The sequence below is a fragment of the Zingiber officinale genome, chromosome 11A (assembly GCF_018446385.1).
Source record: "Zingiber officinale cultivar Zhangliang chromosome 11A, Zo_v1.1, whole genome shotgun sequence".
Classification (NCBI taxonomy): domain Eukaryota; kingdom Viridiplantae; phylum Streptophyta; class Magnoliopsida; order Zingiberales; family Zingiberaceae; genus Zingiber; species Zingiber officinale.
The window spans coordinates 94,727,184-94,743,858 of record NC_056006.1 but is presented as its reverse complement, the minus strand read 5'-3'; the positions used below and the strand labels follow the sequence as shown (position 1 = coordinate 94,743,858).

At 38.9% G+C, this 16,675-nt stretch overlaps 1 long non-coding RNA gene and 2 pseudogenes across 2 annotated transcripts; 2 read left to right on the top strand and 1 right to left on the bottom strand.

The window, feature by feature from the left end:
• The first annotated feature begins 334 nt into the window (after positions 1–334).
• On the top strand, positions 335–8,195 carry LOC122031727. Of its 2 annotated transcripts, none has more exons than XR_006125843.1 (2): positions 335–6,461; positions 7,193–8,195. It is a non-coding gene; the product is annotated as an uncharacterized LOC122031727 (long non-coding RNA). The 2 variants fall into 2 exon arrangements; XR_006125844.1 differs by having other exon boundaries at positions 335–6,536.
• Positions 8,196–10,604: 2,409 nt separating this feature from the next.
• LOC122031609 lies at positions 10,605–11,891 on the top strand (annotated as a pseudogene).
• A 166-nt stretch (positions 11,892–12,057) lies between these two features.
• LOC122031608 lies at positions 12,058–13,811 on the bottom strand (annotated as a pseudogene).
• Positions 13,812–16,675: the final 2,864 nt, after the last annotated feature.

Below are 16,675 nucleotides of genomic sequence, written 5' to 3'. Positions count from 1 at the left end.
AGGAAGGCTGATAACCATAATTTTGCTATATTATTTTGATTCATAATGGATGTTTTTAATGATATTGTGCATAGATGAACTCATATTTACATCACATTTTATAATTGCATTTGATATTGGATTTAATTACAAATTAGCCTATAATCATGGTATTTGATGCTAATATTTGATATATTCTTTGTAGGCATCAAAAGGGTCATGAACCCCATCAGATCAGACCACATTTAGGGTCAAATCTAGGGCTAAACAAGACGATCAAGTCTTGGAGTGATCTAAATCGTTCATTGAAGACCGGAGAGATCTGAGCCATCCGTCAAGGATCATGTCCATCCAAGCCAAGAGGAAGTAGATCTCAGCTGTAGATGAAGATCTAAAGGTTTTGATTCCGATCTGAGAAGTTTGGACCGTTGATCAAGATTGAAGAATCTTGGACCGTCCGATCAGAGAAGGAGTTGTTTTAAAAGATGAGAAGCTACAGTGCAAATGTGAGCTCGGGCTTTTTCTTTCTCTTCGCGATTTTCTCCACTGTTCATCTTCTTCCCCGAAGCTCCCATCAACATTCAAACCAAGGTTCAAGATCTGTCATCACCGGCGGCATTCGGTCATTGTTCGAGTATCAGATCGCGAGAGAGGGAGGTTCTTTTGCCGTGATCCTTGCACTTCACTCTCACCAGACGAGCTCAGATTGGGGGACCTTTTCCGATCTGAGGGATTCTATCAGGCAATAGAAGTTTCGGAGGAGTTTTTCTGGAGTTTCTGCTTCCAATTCATTTCTCAATTCGCTCGCGACTTCGTAATCGATCCGATCAATCGATTGATGATCGCGATTCGTTCGTCTTTCCCTGTTCTTTGGGCAATGAGCTTTTGATGAGATCATAAGCTTGTAGGGAGGTTTCTACCAGCTGCGCACTTCTTAATTTTCAACCGTGGATCTAAATTAATCCGGTGATTGCTCACAGGAGTTTTCGAGAGTTTTTCTGCAAATTGGCAAAGAGACAATTTACGAACACTGATTTGAGTTGTGGATGTTCCTTCATCTGGATTTTAGTTTCGATTATTAGATCTATTGCTTAGATTTGTTTTTTCTTTTCGATTCGACAAAACCCAGAACTAATTCTGCTCTATTGGATTTCATTTCAGAGTAATCAGAAATAAGAGTTAAGGATTTCAATTCATTTCTTAGTTTAAGTTCTGAGTTACTAAATCTTTTGATTCATTAACTTCATTAAGATTTGAATAGTTAAGAAATTCTGTTTTCTTCAATTGGATATTTCTTGATTTAGTTTAGCTTCGAGTAATTAGATTTAATTCATCAACTGTAGTTTAGTCTAGCTTAGTTTAGTTATTAAATCTACTTGCTTTGATATTTTTCATGTTAAGTTTGCTTGCCGTAGCTTGATTTTTTGAAGTTAGCTTTGAATTGAGTAAAGAATTAATTGCTTAGATTCAATTTTGTCAATCATACATTTTCTATTGCATTGCATTTGGTCGAAATAATTAGTCACTCAAATTTTCATAGTGAAATAACCAAAACATCATTTCCAGAATAAAGCTCAAAATGAATATCACATTCTAGGCACTCACACATTTACTAATTACTCCTTGAAAAAAAAATACGACTTGGGACTCCTTACTACAATGCTTGTCCTTAGTTACAATGAGTTTCAATCTTAATTAATTTGATGTGCCACGTGACATGCAATATGGTTGACACCAAATTTTAGCGTCGTTGCCGGGGAACTAACTAGTAGTATGTGTTTATTTTAGATTGCGCATTGATTGGTTTATTTTGTTAGCATCTTTATTAATTTGATTGCTTATCTTTTGTATTTTCATGTTGGCTTATTTTGAATTGTTAAGTTCTTTAATGTTCATGTATTCATGTGTTTGAAACTTTATGCTCTTCAGTCTTCTAATTTTGAGTGTTAGTATTGCTGTGTAAGAATAGGAGATTTCAGTAGCATGGATCCATATTTTCAGGATTTTAGAGGTGGAATGGAGAATCAGTATTTTCAGCTTGAGTATCAATTTTACCCAACCATGGATCAACAAAAGAGGTATGAGTCATTTTCTAATGCTTATAATACTAATTGGGTGGATCATTCATGTTTCAGGTATGAAAATGCACAAGGACAATTTATTGAGTCATATCCAACCTACCAGAATTCATATGAGTTTCAAGATGTTTCAACATCTTCGATGTCACATTCCTTTCAACAGAACGATTCTCAATTTGGAATGTCAACATGGAAATTCAAGGAGGTTATGCAACAAATGAGAGAGTATCAAGAGCAACAATTCTCAAGGATACAAAATATACAGAACAGTTAGATAAAATTGCATCATCCATCAATCAGTTACAAACACAAAACTCCAGTGGGGAGATGGAAAGTAGAGATTATGTCAGGCCCGACCCTACTTCCATTACTTCACAAGATTTTTCTAGTATAATTTGTGATGATGATGTAGTTGTTCAGATTTCTGATTTTATTAATAGTGTTGCTTTAGATGTTGTGAATGATGCAGAAAATGAAGATTTACTTGAAGAAAATTTAAGTGTAGGGGATTGCTTACTGGAAGCAATACTCCAAGAATCACCTGTATTTGATGATGATGATGAAGAGAGTGTAGGGACTTGTGCTATGGAGGCAACGACCCAAGAATCACTACCTTTGGTTGTACATTCACCTGAACCAGAGGCTGAGCAATTACTTGATGAAAAGGAGGTAACAATCACCACTCCAGGTACCTTTCAACATGACAAGGTGAGTATTATTTGTGATACATCAAAAAATTTCATAAAGGTACCAATTATTGACTTTAATAGATGTGATTCATTGCTTAATATATTTTCTACCAACACTAATATTCTCCTATTTTCTTCTTATCCCTTATGTGAGTGGGAGGGATTGTCTTTTATTGATGTTTTAGGAGAATATAAGCTTCCGAAGTGGATGCTTAAACTGAACCGTCTTCGACCTCCAGAAAGAATTTTGAAATGAAAAAGGATGAATAAAAAGGATTTGATTGGAACCACAATCACTCCACTACTATCATGGATTCTTCTTCTAAATCTTCTCCAACCACCGGGAATTAAAGGGAAGTTGGTTCCAATTTCACTTTCTTTTGCATTTTAATTCATGCTTTGTGTTTAGTATTTTCTTTAATAAATTCTTTGTGCTTTATACATTTCGTTAGTTTCATTTTCTTACATTTGCATTTTTGTTTCCATACTTTGCATTTAGTTTGGTATACATAGCATGCCATTTGAATAAAATTATCAATGAAATTGTTCTAGTAATATTTTTAAGATGGTAAAAGTTTCTTAAAGTTGATCATCAATTTTAGGTCATTTGACATGATTGGATGTTTTACTTACATGATATTGGTTAGTGTGGCGGTGGATTCCATTTTGATTAATTGAGTTAATTGCAAGAGAAATTACCTAGAGAGGACCACCTTAAGCCTATACTTAATTACTTTCTTTTGTGTGGCATGTACTTACAACAATTGAAACTCTAGAACTTGTTTTGCTTCTTTTCAAAATCACAAAGACATATGTATGCATGAAAATAAAGGATATTTGTCATTCTTGTTTCATCATAATTTCCAATCTCTTTCCCACAAATTTTCTTGAAATATTTTCATCTAGCATTCTAATCCTTGATCATTTTTGCTTGTCATTTATTGAGAGTTTTGGTTGAATTCTTGATGAGTTGGATTGACTAGATGGACAACGATTAAGTGTGGGGGAGGAATTGTATATACTTGAGATTCATTGATGGTTGCATTGCTTGAGGTTAAAGGATGTTGAACAATTTTGGGCAAAATTTTCATTTCTTATTTCAGTTAGTTTGAAATCTGAGAAGTGCTGATGAAATGCATTAGATTGAATTATTTTGTGCCAAATATTATTCACTAAATTCTCTATTAGTTGTGATCAACATTTTAGTCCAAGGAATTGAGAGAGTAGCAAATTCTGAAGCTTGGAGTTTGGAGCAGAATTTGAGGTTGGTTTGCTGAAGAAGGAATTTTACAGCAACACTGAGATTGAATTGTATGAACTGGTATCACTGAATTTTGTTAATCAGTTGGTGAGAAGACGTATAGTTCTGAATTTCAGTGTTGTGTAGCTATGGGTGATACATTGGCTTCATTTGAACAAACAATAGCTAACACATCATAAAGATCCTGATTTTGATTGGCTATTGTTGCCAATGAATTCAGAAACCAATTTATCATGCTATTCCTGATTAGAACACAAACTGAAACTCAATTTTTGTTATCTCTGAATTTGGAATTAAGAGTTCTCAACACACATGCACTGTGCCAATTTTAAATGCTAAAATTTACAGGAAAACAATTTCATGTTATTATTGGTTAAAATCAGCATTAGGTCATTAGAAATGAACTCTGAAATAACAGAGAAGAAGTAACAGAGAAGCTGATCAGAATTAGATTGTTGTTCAATATCTGGAAGGGAGTAACCAAGATAGCATTATGTGGCAATGTGTGTACCAAAAAATCAGAACTTAGCTATCAGATTCAATTCTGAAAAACACTTCTGTTGAATTCATTAGAAGTAGAGCTTAAATTTTATTTCTATAGTAATGAATTCTGAAGGAATTCCAAGTTGTTTCAATTCATGAATGGATTCGGAGTTCAACCAATTAGCGGTGGATCTGCAACAGCAATAATTCGAATTACAACTCATAACTTTCTAGTAACCAAGCTGAGATGACCTTGAATTCCAGGTATGAGACTGAAATTTGAAATCAAAATTCTGAGGCAATTTCATTTCTGAAATTATTTCTTGGCATAATTCCTGAATCTGAATTTAAAAATCAAGGATTGGAATTGATTGAAGCTGAGTTGTTACCTCATTAAATTGATATACCAAGCAATCAAATGTTGAATGGTATTGGTTTGTTTAACAGAATTGTTTATTAGATAAGCTGGAATTGCTTCAACTTTTGAATTCTGAAATTTGAGTCCAAGGTTCCGTTGGAAGAAAAGAATAGACGAATCTGTTTTGCTGATACTCAAGTAGGACATTTCAATTTTTGTGTGCCAAGTTGATTACAGGTTATTAACCAGAATTCAAAACCAATTGAATTCTTTGAGTTCTACTTGACATTTGAAATGCTGAAACTTAAGGTTTGATGTTGAACCAGGTTGCTGAGTTCTGAAACTTTCTTTGGCAGCATTAATTCTTTGACAAACAGATTCTTTCCTACATTTCAACAAAGAGATCAAATACAGCAAGAACTCAAAGAATTATGGAATTCGGAGCTCTCTTAAATCTAGATATTCTGAATGGAATTTTGAATTCTGAATTTGTGAGAGTTATTTGGAATAAGTGTGATTGATTCATATGGTGCCAGAATCACATGTAACATTTTCATAGTTCCTGCAATTCTATAATTACTGCAGACAAAGAAACAAGAGCCAATTACACTTGAGGCCCAGAAAAAAAGCAATCAAGCTGTGAATGAATGTATCAATTTAAGTTTCTAGTGTACTAATTTGAGAATCTGAATTATGTTACTGCTGGAGCCTGTTGGTGCTTAAGTAGATTGCAGTGATAAAGAGCAAAAGAATGAAGGAACAGAAATGCTATTAGGTTGTTAGAATTCAGAAAAAAATATCAAGACTGAACAGAGCTATTGAATTTAGTTATTTTCCTGCTGATTGTTGTGTCTTAGAAAGCTCTGAAGTGGAAATTAAGTTGCATTTGCTGGAGAAGTTGAACTTCAATTCCTAAAAGTCTCATTGCCATTTTTAGATGTGCAAGAAACAAAAGTTATAAAAGTTTCAGAAAACAAAAAGATGAGAAATATAATGTTGCATTCTTTCTATCACCTACTATTTGGAAATAAGATTTCAGATTAAACCTCAATTGTGTTTCTTTAACTTTAATTTGTATTTGTGGTGGAGAGAAGAAAGCTCTGAGCTGCTTATTATTTGAAGTACGCATCATGACTTAGAGGATTTTTGAATTAGATTTCAGAATTCAGTAAAGGAATTCTGTTAATGTCGGATCAAGTTCTGAAATTTTTGGTCAAATAACTTAGTTGGTTTCTGTAATTCTGACCAAGATGTTTAATGATTTTATGATCCTACAATTGGAAGAATTAGTAACTTGACAACCATTCTGATTTCTATATTTTCAATTGAAGTTAAATTTCTGAAAATGCTGAGCTGGATTTGGTACTGCATTACACATCTGAAATAGTTGGAAACTTGGATTGGATTGAGTTTCATTGTCCGAGAAGGCCAAAATTTTAAGTGTGGAGGAGGGAATTCTTCTTCATAAGTTGATGAGAGATTGTTTTAGTTTTTAGTGCTGGTATTGAAGTGGAAAAAAACAGTGAAAGAAAAAAATCAGTGGCAAGACTAAGTGTATCAAGTGTGAAGATAGAGTATCAAGATTTTTGGATGACCATCAAATTGAAAGAGAGGTTAGCTTGATCTTTTGAATTGGTAATGACAAATGGTATTCATATCTTTTCACATCAAATTGGTCAACTCATCAAGTATATTCCTCCAATACTCTTATCTTCTCATTTACTTCATTGAATTCTTTTCTTTTGCCTATTTCATTCACTTTAATTATTTTTTTTTATTCCATTTCAATTCTTGATGATAAAATCCTTTTGATTCATGTATGCTATGTTTTATAGTGGCGGAGAATTAGAAAATAAGCAAGCTTATGGTAGTGAAATGTTGTGAGTTGCATTGAGTTGAGCTCTACTTATATGCATATTTGAGTGTGTGAGATAGAATAGGTGAATACCTTGTGAAATTGCAACTTGCTTAATTTTTCAATTGGGTTGAAACTACTGTACTTACTGATTATTATTTGGATTGTATTCATGATTGTTTGTGATCTTTAGATGACTTTAGTTAATTATATTTTACCATCTTCTAGGTATTGCTAAGGAATTTTTTGTGGAGATGATTTTTAGATTTTCTTGACTTGCACGGGACGTCCACGACTAAGTGTGGGGGATTTGATAACCATGATTTTTGCTATATTATTTTGATTCATAATGCATGTGTTTTAATGATCTTGTTCATAGATGAACTCATATTTACATCACATTTCATAATTGCATTTGATCTTGGGCTTAATTGTAAATTAGCCTATAATCATGGTATTTGATGCTAATATTTGATATATTCTTTGTAGGCATCGAAAGGGTCATGGACCCGATCAGATCAGACCACATTTGGGGTCAAATCTAGGACTAAACAAGACGATCAAGTCTTGGAGTGATCTGGACCGTTCATTGAAGACCGGAGAGATCTGAACCATCCGTCAAGGATCTGGTCCATCCAAGCCAAGAGGAAGTAGATCTCAGCCATAGATGAAGATCTAAAGGTTTTGATTCCGATCTGAGAAGTTTGAACCGTTGATCAAGATTGAAGAATCCTGGATTGTCCGATCAGAGAGGGAGTTGTTTTAAAAGATGAGAAGCTACAGTGCAAACGCAAGCTCGGGCTTTTTCTTTCTCTTCGCGATTTTCTCCACTGTTCATCTTCTTCCCCGAAGCTCCCATCAACATTGAGACCAGGGTTCAAGATCTGTCATCACCGGCGGCATTCGGAGTGACAGGCAATCATTGTCCGAGTATCAGATCGCGAGAGAGGGAGGTTCTTCTGCCGTGATCCTTGCACTTCACACTCACTAGACGAGCTCAGATTGGGGGTGTTTTTCCTATATGAGGGATTCTATCAGGCAACAGAAGTTTCAGAGAAGTTTTTCCAGAGTTTCTACTTCCAATTCATTTCTCAATTCGCTCGCGACTTCACAATCGATCTGATCAATCGATTGACGATCGCGATTCGTTCGTCTTTCCCTGTTATTCGGGCAATGAGCTTTTGATGAGATCGTAAGCTTGTAGGGAGGTTTCTACCAGCTGCGCACTTCTTAATTTTCAACCGAGGATCTAAATTAATCTGGTGATTGCTCACGGGAGTTTTCGAGAGTTTTTCTACAAATTGGCAGAGAGACAAGTTACGAACACTGATTTGAGTTGTGGATGTTCCTTCATCTGAATTTTAGTTTCGATTATTAGATCTATTGCTTAGATTTGTTTTTTCTTTTCAATTCGACAAAACCCAGAACTAATTCTGCTCTATTGGATTTCATTTCAGAGTAATCAGAAATAAGAGTTAAGGATTTCAATTCATTTCTTAGTTTAAGTTCTGAGTTACTAAATCTTCGGATTCATTAACTTCATTAAGATTTGAATAGTTAAGAAATTCTGTTTTCTTCAATTGGATATTTCTTGATTTAGTTTAGTTTCGAATAATTAGATTTAATTCATCAACTGTAATTTAGTCTAGTTTAGTTTAGTATTAAATCTACTTGCTTTGATATTTTTCATGTTAAGTTTGCTTGCCGTAGCTTGATTTTTTGAAGTTAGCTTTGAATTGAGTAAAGAATTAATTGCTCAGATTCAATTTTGTCAATCATACATTTTCTATTGCATTGCATTTGGTCGAAATAATTAGTCACTCAAATTTTCATAATGAAATAACCAAAACTTCATTTCCAGAATAAAGCTCAAAATGAATATCACATTCTAGGCACTCACACATTTACTAATTACTCCTTAAAAAAAATACGACTTGAGACTTCTTATTATAATGCTTGTCCTTAGTTACAAAGAGTTTTTATCTTAATTAATTTGATATGTCACGTGATATACAATATGGTTGACTCCAAAGGCAAAGCCAGGGGGATTGCCGCCGAAATTCGGCTGGATTTGAGCAGGAGCTCAAATCGACGACGGAGGAATGCCAGACTCAGATTTGGCCGGATTCCGGCATCGATCACTCTGCGGTGATCTCCTTGGGTTCAACTTCCCTCAGGGTATAGTTTTGGCTAGTCTGGCAGTTGGAGGCTGCTATTGATGGGCTAGGGGCGATGAGTGGGACAAAGGATATGAACTCGTAATATGACTACTTATTTTAGGGAGCGTGGATAACACTAGTGGGGATCTCAGAATACGTGGAGTATAGCTACAATTCTATAAAAGGTAGCTAGATCCTATGGACATGTGTGTATATATATAAACTCTAGATTATTATTCATCTTTCTCTTCTTTCTTCCACCTCCATCGGATATTACTTGAATGTTGAAATGACGTCCTCTCGGGATGGACTAGTGGCTAGTGCATGAAGTGTTGCCACAATGAGGTCTGGGGGTCAAATCTCGGCTAGTAGCTGGGTTCCTATCCTCCCTTATGCATTAGTCATTGTCCAGGCTACTAAGTCATTGTCCGGGCTAGTAGCCCCTGTGATTTATCTCTTCCGTGTTGGCCTAAGGACAGGTTGTCGGAGGCGCTGGGGCGAGCGAATCGCCTTTTACCGCAATGAAATGTTGAAATGACTATATTAGGAAATTTCTGACCGTCATTTTAACATTCTTTTTTTAGTGCTCTTTCTCCTAGCTTTGACAGAGAACCCCCACAATTCTCACTAGATCAAGATGAATGAGGATAAAATCAACATTGACATCAAATCATCAATAGTCCATTTATTGACGATCTCAAACAACGCAGGTGAGGATTAGTATTTTTGTTGTAATAGAACATAAATGAAGGAACATGACCTACTAAAATGATTCTTATCCATTTGTTTTTAAACTACGAATTGAGTGCAATCACGTCACTTGAAAATTATGCGTCTTGTCCGGAAGCAATTAAAGAAGATTTTGTTGGAATTCGGAAGGCATGAGTGTTCCCACAATTATCATGACTATGCTTGCGATTAATTTTCACTCCCCTTCTTAGTTTTTACTATCGCCGGCGTTGGAGAGATAAGCCGGCGATGCGCCGGCGAGATTGGACGAAGCCTGCCCCACTCCGTTCCAGTCGATACAACGAAGTGACGGGCGAGATCTGGTAGCGTACCTCCGTTGCTTTCATCTGTCCTACTCAAAAAAGGGCACATGATGACCAGAGAATTACCATCGCCTCTCACGTCGTTTTCGACCCCACTTCGATGTACACGGGCCACCCATCACGCCACGCCACGCCGGCCGTCCTCTCCAGTCGTCACTCACTCGGTACAATTGAGGAACTCCGGTGATTTGATTCTTCCAATCTGTAAATTACTCTTTCTGCTTGTCACAAATTATTTCATCATTCATCCAGCAAGCTTACCTCACGGTAACAGAGGACTACACTAATGCAACGTGAACAAAAAAACATGCCGGTTTTGGGTAACAGGAAAGGAGGGAGGGGGGGGAGACGCTAAACCTGAAACTTAAAATAAAGCGAACTCGAAGCATCCAAAGTTAGCAGACACAACAGGAGAAAGACAACAAAAAGGCAAGCAAGCAAAAGCAGAAGCAGCGACAGACACCCGCCCACCTGCGGCCTAGGTGATGCCAAAAGCGGCGAAGAAGCCAACAAAAAGCTAGGCTCGGGCTCACTTGTTCTTCTTTCGGACACTTCTCCAAACCTGCCATAGTGCTACTGCTCCAGATCGAGCGTGAGGAAGCCTATTGACTCCATAAGGAACTGTGCTCTGTAATTTATACTCTGCCTTGTTCTTTTTTACTTTTTCCCCTCTGCCTCGTTTCCGTTTGGATGGAAGAAGAGGGGTTCGGTGGCCAAATGGACGACGAGAGCTTCATGGACATGTTGCGGTCGGGCGACGAAGAAGATTACGTCTTCTCGCCCACGTCCTGCCTCTCTTCATTGTCCTCTTCCTTCTACTCCTCCGCGATGCTCTGTTTCGGTGTGAAGCAGGAAGAGACCGTGGCAGTAGTGCGCGGGGCTTCCCAGAAGTCAACCGACTCTTCGCTGTCCTCTCTCTCTTCTTCTCCACCTTCCACAATCATCACCCGCTCTCAGTCCCCCACCAAGGTGAGTCCTTTTAATTTTCTCAATATATTTCTTACCGATGACGGTAGAAGTAACTCCGTGAAAGGCTCGAGAGAAGGAAACTGCAAGCAGAGGACGACGGAGAGTGGCGGCCAGTAGCACCAAGAAGCCCAAAACAGTGGCCTTTGCTGGTCCGTCAGGCACGATCATGATAAGGAAGGAGAAGTTGGGGAAAGAATTATGGCACTGCAGCAGCTGGTTTCACCCTTCGGCAAGGTAAGATCGATCAAGTCGATGCTTTCCTTCAATTTCCTTTGCCTAATACCTAAATTAGCAGTAATTCAGAAGGTTTGATTTGAGTTTGACTGTGCGGATCATGGCAGTCGGATACAGCATCTGTTCTGCATGAAGCTCAGGGATACATCAGATTCCTGCATGACCAAGTCCAGGTGTAGTGCTCTTTCTTTAAGCACGTTAATGGATGCTTTCTTTCTTCTCTGTCTCTGACAGGACCTTTATACTGGTCCTCGTCCCTTTCAATTGAACTGGCGTTGCAGGTTCTGAGTTCTCCGTATCTGCAAGGCTTGCCATCCTATGCGCACCTGCATGTAATACGAATTGCACGGCACGCTTTAATTGTTCTATCTATTCTTATTAGATCGCTGATATTGAAACTTATTTTGGTTTGGTGTACTAAAACGAAGGGAGGAGGGAGAGGGGGTGACCTGCGAAGCCGGGGGCTATGCTTGGTGCCGGTGTCGGAGACGGAGCACGTAGGCAGCAGCAACGGCGCCGATCTATGGTCGCCGACCGTCGGGAACAGCAGAGGCTCCTCCGACGCCAAGCACTGATTAGCAGGAGCTCGGAGGCATTGGGTTCTGGCTCCGTTTGCTGTCGGCTTTTCTTTGAAGGGGACACAAAAACAGCCTCGGCCTTGCAAATATATTTTTGTTAAAACACCATTAATGTCGTATTGAGGTGAGCTCGAGACACATGTTAATGCTCCCAAAATTTTGTCGCCATCTCTGTTTGCTTTGTAATCTGATGAAGAAATTACGGAAAGTTTGGCATTTAAAAGTAGGTTAATAATAATATTTATCGTATAATAATTAATTTCAATAAGTCCTAATTGAATCCAGAATTTTTCGAATCTTATTCATTCAATTTTAATTATTATAACAAAAAAGATAGTTAATTTTTGGGAAGCCCTTCAGATCATATATCCTCTTGTAAGCTCACAGTTGCGAAAGGAGTGACATCATGCTCTGGCGTGACTTGTACAATGCCTCCAATGGCATCGCCTTGGGCATGGACAGTCCTGGCCCTTCCGTCATGTCCAGCTCCTCCGGCGACACTTTCTCCCACTCGAAACACTGGACAAACGTCGTCAGCATCAGCCCCACCATTCGCATAGCTAGACCCTCGTCGGGGCACCGCCGCCGCCCCATCCCAAGCGGCATGAACTTGTATCCCTCCGCCGCCTCCCCCGTCATGAACCTCTCCGGCTTGAACTTCTCGGGCTCGTCCCAGAGGCCGGCGTCCCTGTGGATAGCCCACACGTTGACGAGCAGCATTGTGCCGACGGAGACGTCGAATCCCGCGACGGTACAGTCTTTGGAAGTTTCGTGGGGCACGAGAAGAGGGGCTGCGGGGCTACAATCGAAGAGTCTCGTGGATGATGCAGTTCAAGTAGGGGAGGTTGGCGAGGTCGTCTTCGGAGACAGGACGCTCGTGGCCGACCGTCGTGTCGAGCTCGGCGACGGCCTTCTCCAGGACGTGAGGATGGTTTAACAACAAGCTCATTGCCCACTCTATTGTGACGACGGAGATGTCTGTTCCTGCTGCAAACATTGTCTATAAAAAAACAACAGAAACATATATCCATCAATCTTGTGGAAAAGGTGATGCACCCAAGGTGCATCGGAAAATTATACACGCAAAATTCGTAAATTTGTTTTTCATAACGGTACCAAAAGGGTTGTTTGTGTGACTTCAATGAATAGGAATCGAAAAACCAGATGATAAGAAAGGGCCTTTGGGTAGAGTGTGCACGTACCATCATTAGGCCCTTGATCATGACATCCGTGTAGCGTTATGAATCGATGTTCTGACAACATAACGTCCATCATCGTCTTTCTTCCTTCCCCATCCAAGCCGTCGCCGCCATTATCTTGGATCTGTCGTCTCTCTCGGTGCAGCACTATGAGTTTTCCTCAAAACTCATCCCTCCTCCTCCGAAGCCTCATTAGCCTCTTCTCCAGCCCGCGCCACGCCACTCTCATAAACGCCCGCATGTAGTCCCCTGCGTTCGCGGTCGCCGCGCTCAACCGTAGTCCCTCGATCACCATCTCCCTAATGATCAGCCTGCTCTGGCGTCTCCCCCGTCAGCGGAACCACCAGCTGTTCGATGATGGCGCACACGAGGTCGAACAAAGTCGACTTCAGATCCAGCCTCCTCGGCGCGCCACCGCTGCGGCCGCCTTGCTGGAGGAAGAGGTTCCGCGCGAGGGCTCTGATCTCCCCGCTGCGAAGGTCAGAGGAGGCGCGTAGGGTGCTGGACGTGAGCAAGTGCACGGAGGTGACGCGGCGGAGGTCGCGCCAGTGGGACCCGTAGGGCGCCCAAAGGATGGCCGTGAAGTCGTATCCGAGGATCTTGCCGGCGAGGAAGCGGGGGTGGTTCCCGAAGGCGACGTCGTGGACGGTGAAGCACTCTTCGACGGCGGACGGAGAGGACACGAGGAGGACGGGGCGGGAACCGAAGCGGAGGAGAACGACGGGGCCGTGGGCGGCGGAGATGGCGACGAGAGGGCGGTGGATCGGCGGTTTGAGGAGGTGGAGGTGGCCTAAAATCGGAAAAGAAGGGGGACTGGGCGGTAGACGGCGGTGGTTTTGGCGCTGACGGCGAAATATGAGAAGAATACTGAAGAGGAAGAGAAACAGAGAGGGGAGGAGGAACTGGAAAAGAGCCATTTCGGAGTGTAGAAAAATTTGGAGAGAAATCGCAGTGACCATGTCTATTTTATAGCGAAGCTCAGGAAAGAAGAACGTCTAGAATTTAATTAAAAGAGATAAATCTGAGACGTTGAGAAAGAGATAAATAAATTATTGAGTTAATCCTGCCAAATGCATTAAGAGAAGCCGACAAAAAAATAAAAATAAAAGAGTTGAATAAAAGCGCGTATTGTGTGTTGTTTAAGAAAAACTTAAAATGGTCCATCAGTTATTTCTTCCTTCGTTACTTGTCTTTTCCCGTGCACCACTATAATTTTTTTTCTTTTGATTTTCTTTTAATAACTTTTACAATTTTTTACCAAAAAAAATAAAACGGTTACATTTCTTTATTTATCAAAAAGAATACTCTAAAGGCCGGTTTAGCACCTATTATATTGGACCAATCAAATTATATATATATATATATATATATATATATATATATATATATATATATATATATATATATATATATATATATATTAATTTAAAATATATGAATTTGAATATTAAATATTTAAAATTATGATTAAAATAATTTTAGATAAAATTTATTTTCATCGATAATTTTAAATTTTTACTACAAAATTATATTTGATCAATAATTTTTAATTTTTTAGATTTAACTAATAATTTTAATTTTTTTATAAATTAAAATTAAATTTGATCATTTTTATTTTATTTTACATGATTAAATTTGATTGATAATTTTAATTTTTAAATCTTAAAGTTAGATTTAGTTGATATTTTTAAATTTTTTATTAAACTTTAACTCATAATTTTTAATTTTTCATAAAAATTTAACTCACAATTTTAAATTTTTTTATAAAAATTTAATTTAATAATCAAAATTAAGTTTGGTTAATAAATTAAAAATACTTATTGGTTATACTTAATTGGTATTTTTTTTATAGAAATATTTTGGGAAGTCAAAAGCATATTTAATATTGCATATTATTCCTCTCTAAATTTTATTTTCCTTCTTTCTTCTCCTTTATTATCATTTTTATAACATTTTTTACTTTGTCCTTGCTCTTGAAGGAGTTATTATGCACACTTTTTTTAATAATTTACCGTCGATATTTACTAGCTAAATATTTTTTTTTGACTAAATAAATTTAATTTATAATTTATCAAAGTTACAATTGATAAAAAGACAGTTTGGTTCATGAAGGTTCTACCAATATGTACTCCTAGAGAAGGATCTATTGTACGCAATGTCAATATCTAAGTCACACAATAATATTTTTTATTATTACATCGAGACTTTTATTCATCAAAGTTAAAATTGAGCTATTCTTTTTAAATAATAATAATAATTAAAATATATATTAATAATATTACAATAATTTATTACCCATTGTCAAATTAGTTAACATAAAATATTTTTTATTTTTTAAATTTTATTAATAAAGAAGTGAACTTTGAGATAAGATAAAGTTATTATTATGCCTAGGCCTAAAAAATAGTTGAGACGACCTTGATGTTGATACAGTCTGACCTGGATGTTGTTTTGATGTTGACACTGATTTAAGTTTGAATCAGATATTAAATTAACTCAGATTAATTACTAATCAAGGTTGACTTGGTTAACCTGATTGACCTGATTGGGAAAAGTCCAAGCGAGGAGCTTGGCACGGGAAAGTCCTGGTGAGTGAAGCCAGGCAGTGGGAAAGTCCTAACTGGGATGTTAGGCAGTTGGAAAGTCCTGGTGAGTGAAGCCAGGCAATTGGAAAGTCCTGGTGAGTGAAACCAGTCAATTGGGAAGTCCAAGTGTGGAAGCTTGGCATGTATGGTCGGAGAGGGTTCGGTAGCACGCTCTCTGGACCGTCAGGGGTGAGGGCAGCAAGCTTGGAAGCTTGACTCGAGACTCACAGCTTTGGATCGGTCTGCAGACCGATCCAAACACACCTGGACGGTTCGGTCGACCGATCCGCTGTTCGATCGATCGCGATCGACAGCAACACTCGAGCACACCGAGTGTATACCGATCGGTCCGGGACCGAGCACATCGAGTATATACTGATCGGTCCGGGACCGATCGAAAACTCGAAGACATCGAGTATCGATCGGTCCGGGACCGATCGATAACACTCGAGCACATCGGATACCGATCGGTCCGGGACCGATCGATGATCCTCGATGGCCGAGTGGATACCGACGGTTTACGGACCGATCTGAGTCCCGATCGGTCCACGCACCGATCGGCTCGTGCCGATTCGCGTGAAGGGGTGGATCGGTCTTGGGACCGATCGAGCACTGATCGGTCACCACCGATCGATGACAATAAGCGTGGATCGGTCTGACCGATCCATGGATGGCTTGTTTTGCATGCGCTTTCTCTTATTGTTTCTGATTCGCAATTGCTTTTACCTATTTCGTTTCTAACCATCTGCTGCAAGTTTTCTCGAAGTTTCAGGTTACAGATTATGATGTTGGGTGAATTCAAATTAAGGATCATTAGTAGAAGGCAACAAAAAGCTTTTGCTGTGTCTCGCTGCGGACAAACCAGTTTTGGTAGCAACGTCTCGTTTGCGATCTGCTGGCAGCCGTTTGGTCGAAATCAGCTTGACTTGTGCTGAAAGGTTCAAGCTCAGAGGTACCAGTGGAAACGAGGATGCCATTGGTGGGAGCTGAGACAATCAGACAAGGAAGAAGCGTGATTGGCGACGTCGTGGACGGTTGCAGGGATTTGCAGGGATTTGCTGCAGGTTTTGCAGAGATCCGTTACAGAGCAGAGAGGCATATGAAGGTGGAGAGGAGAGGCTCTCGTGACAATGCTTTTTGTGCTCTTGCTGTGAAAAACACTGTGGAGAAAAACTCTCTGGAAGATTGAAGCAGTG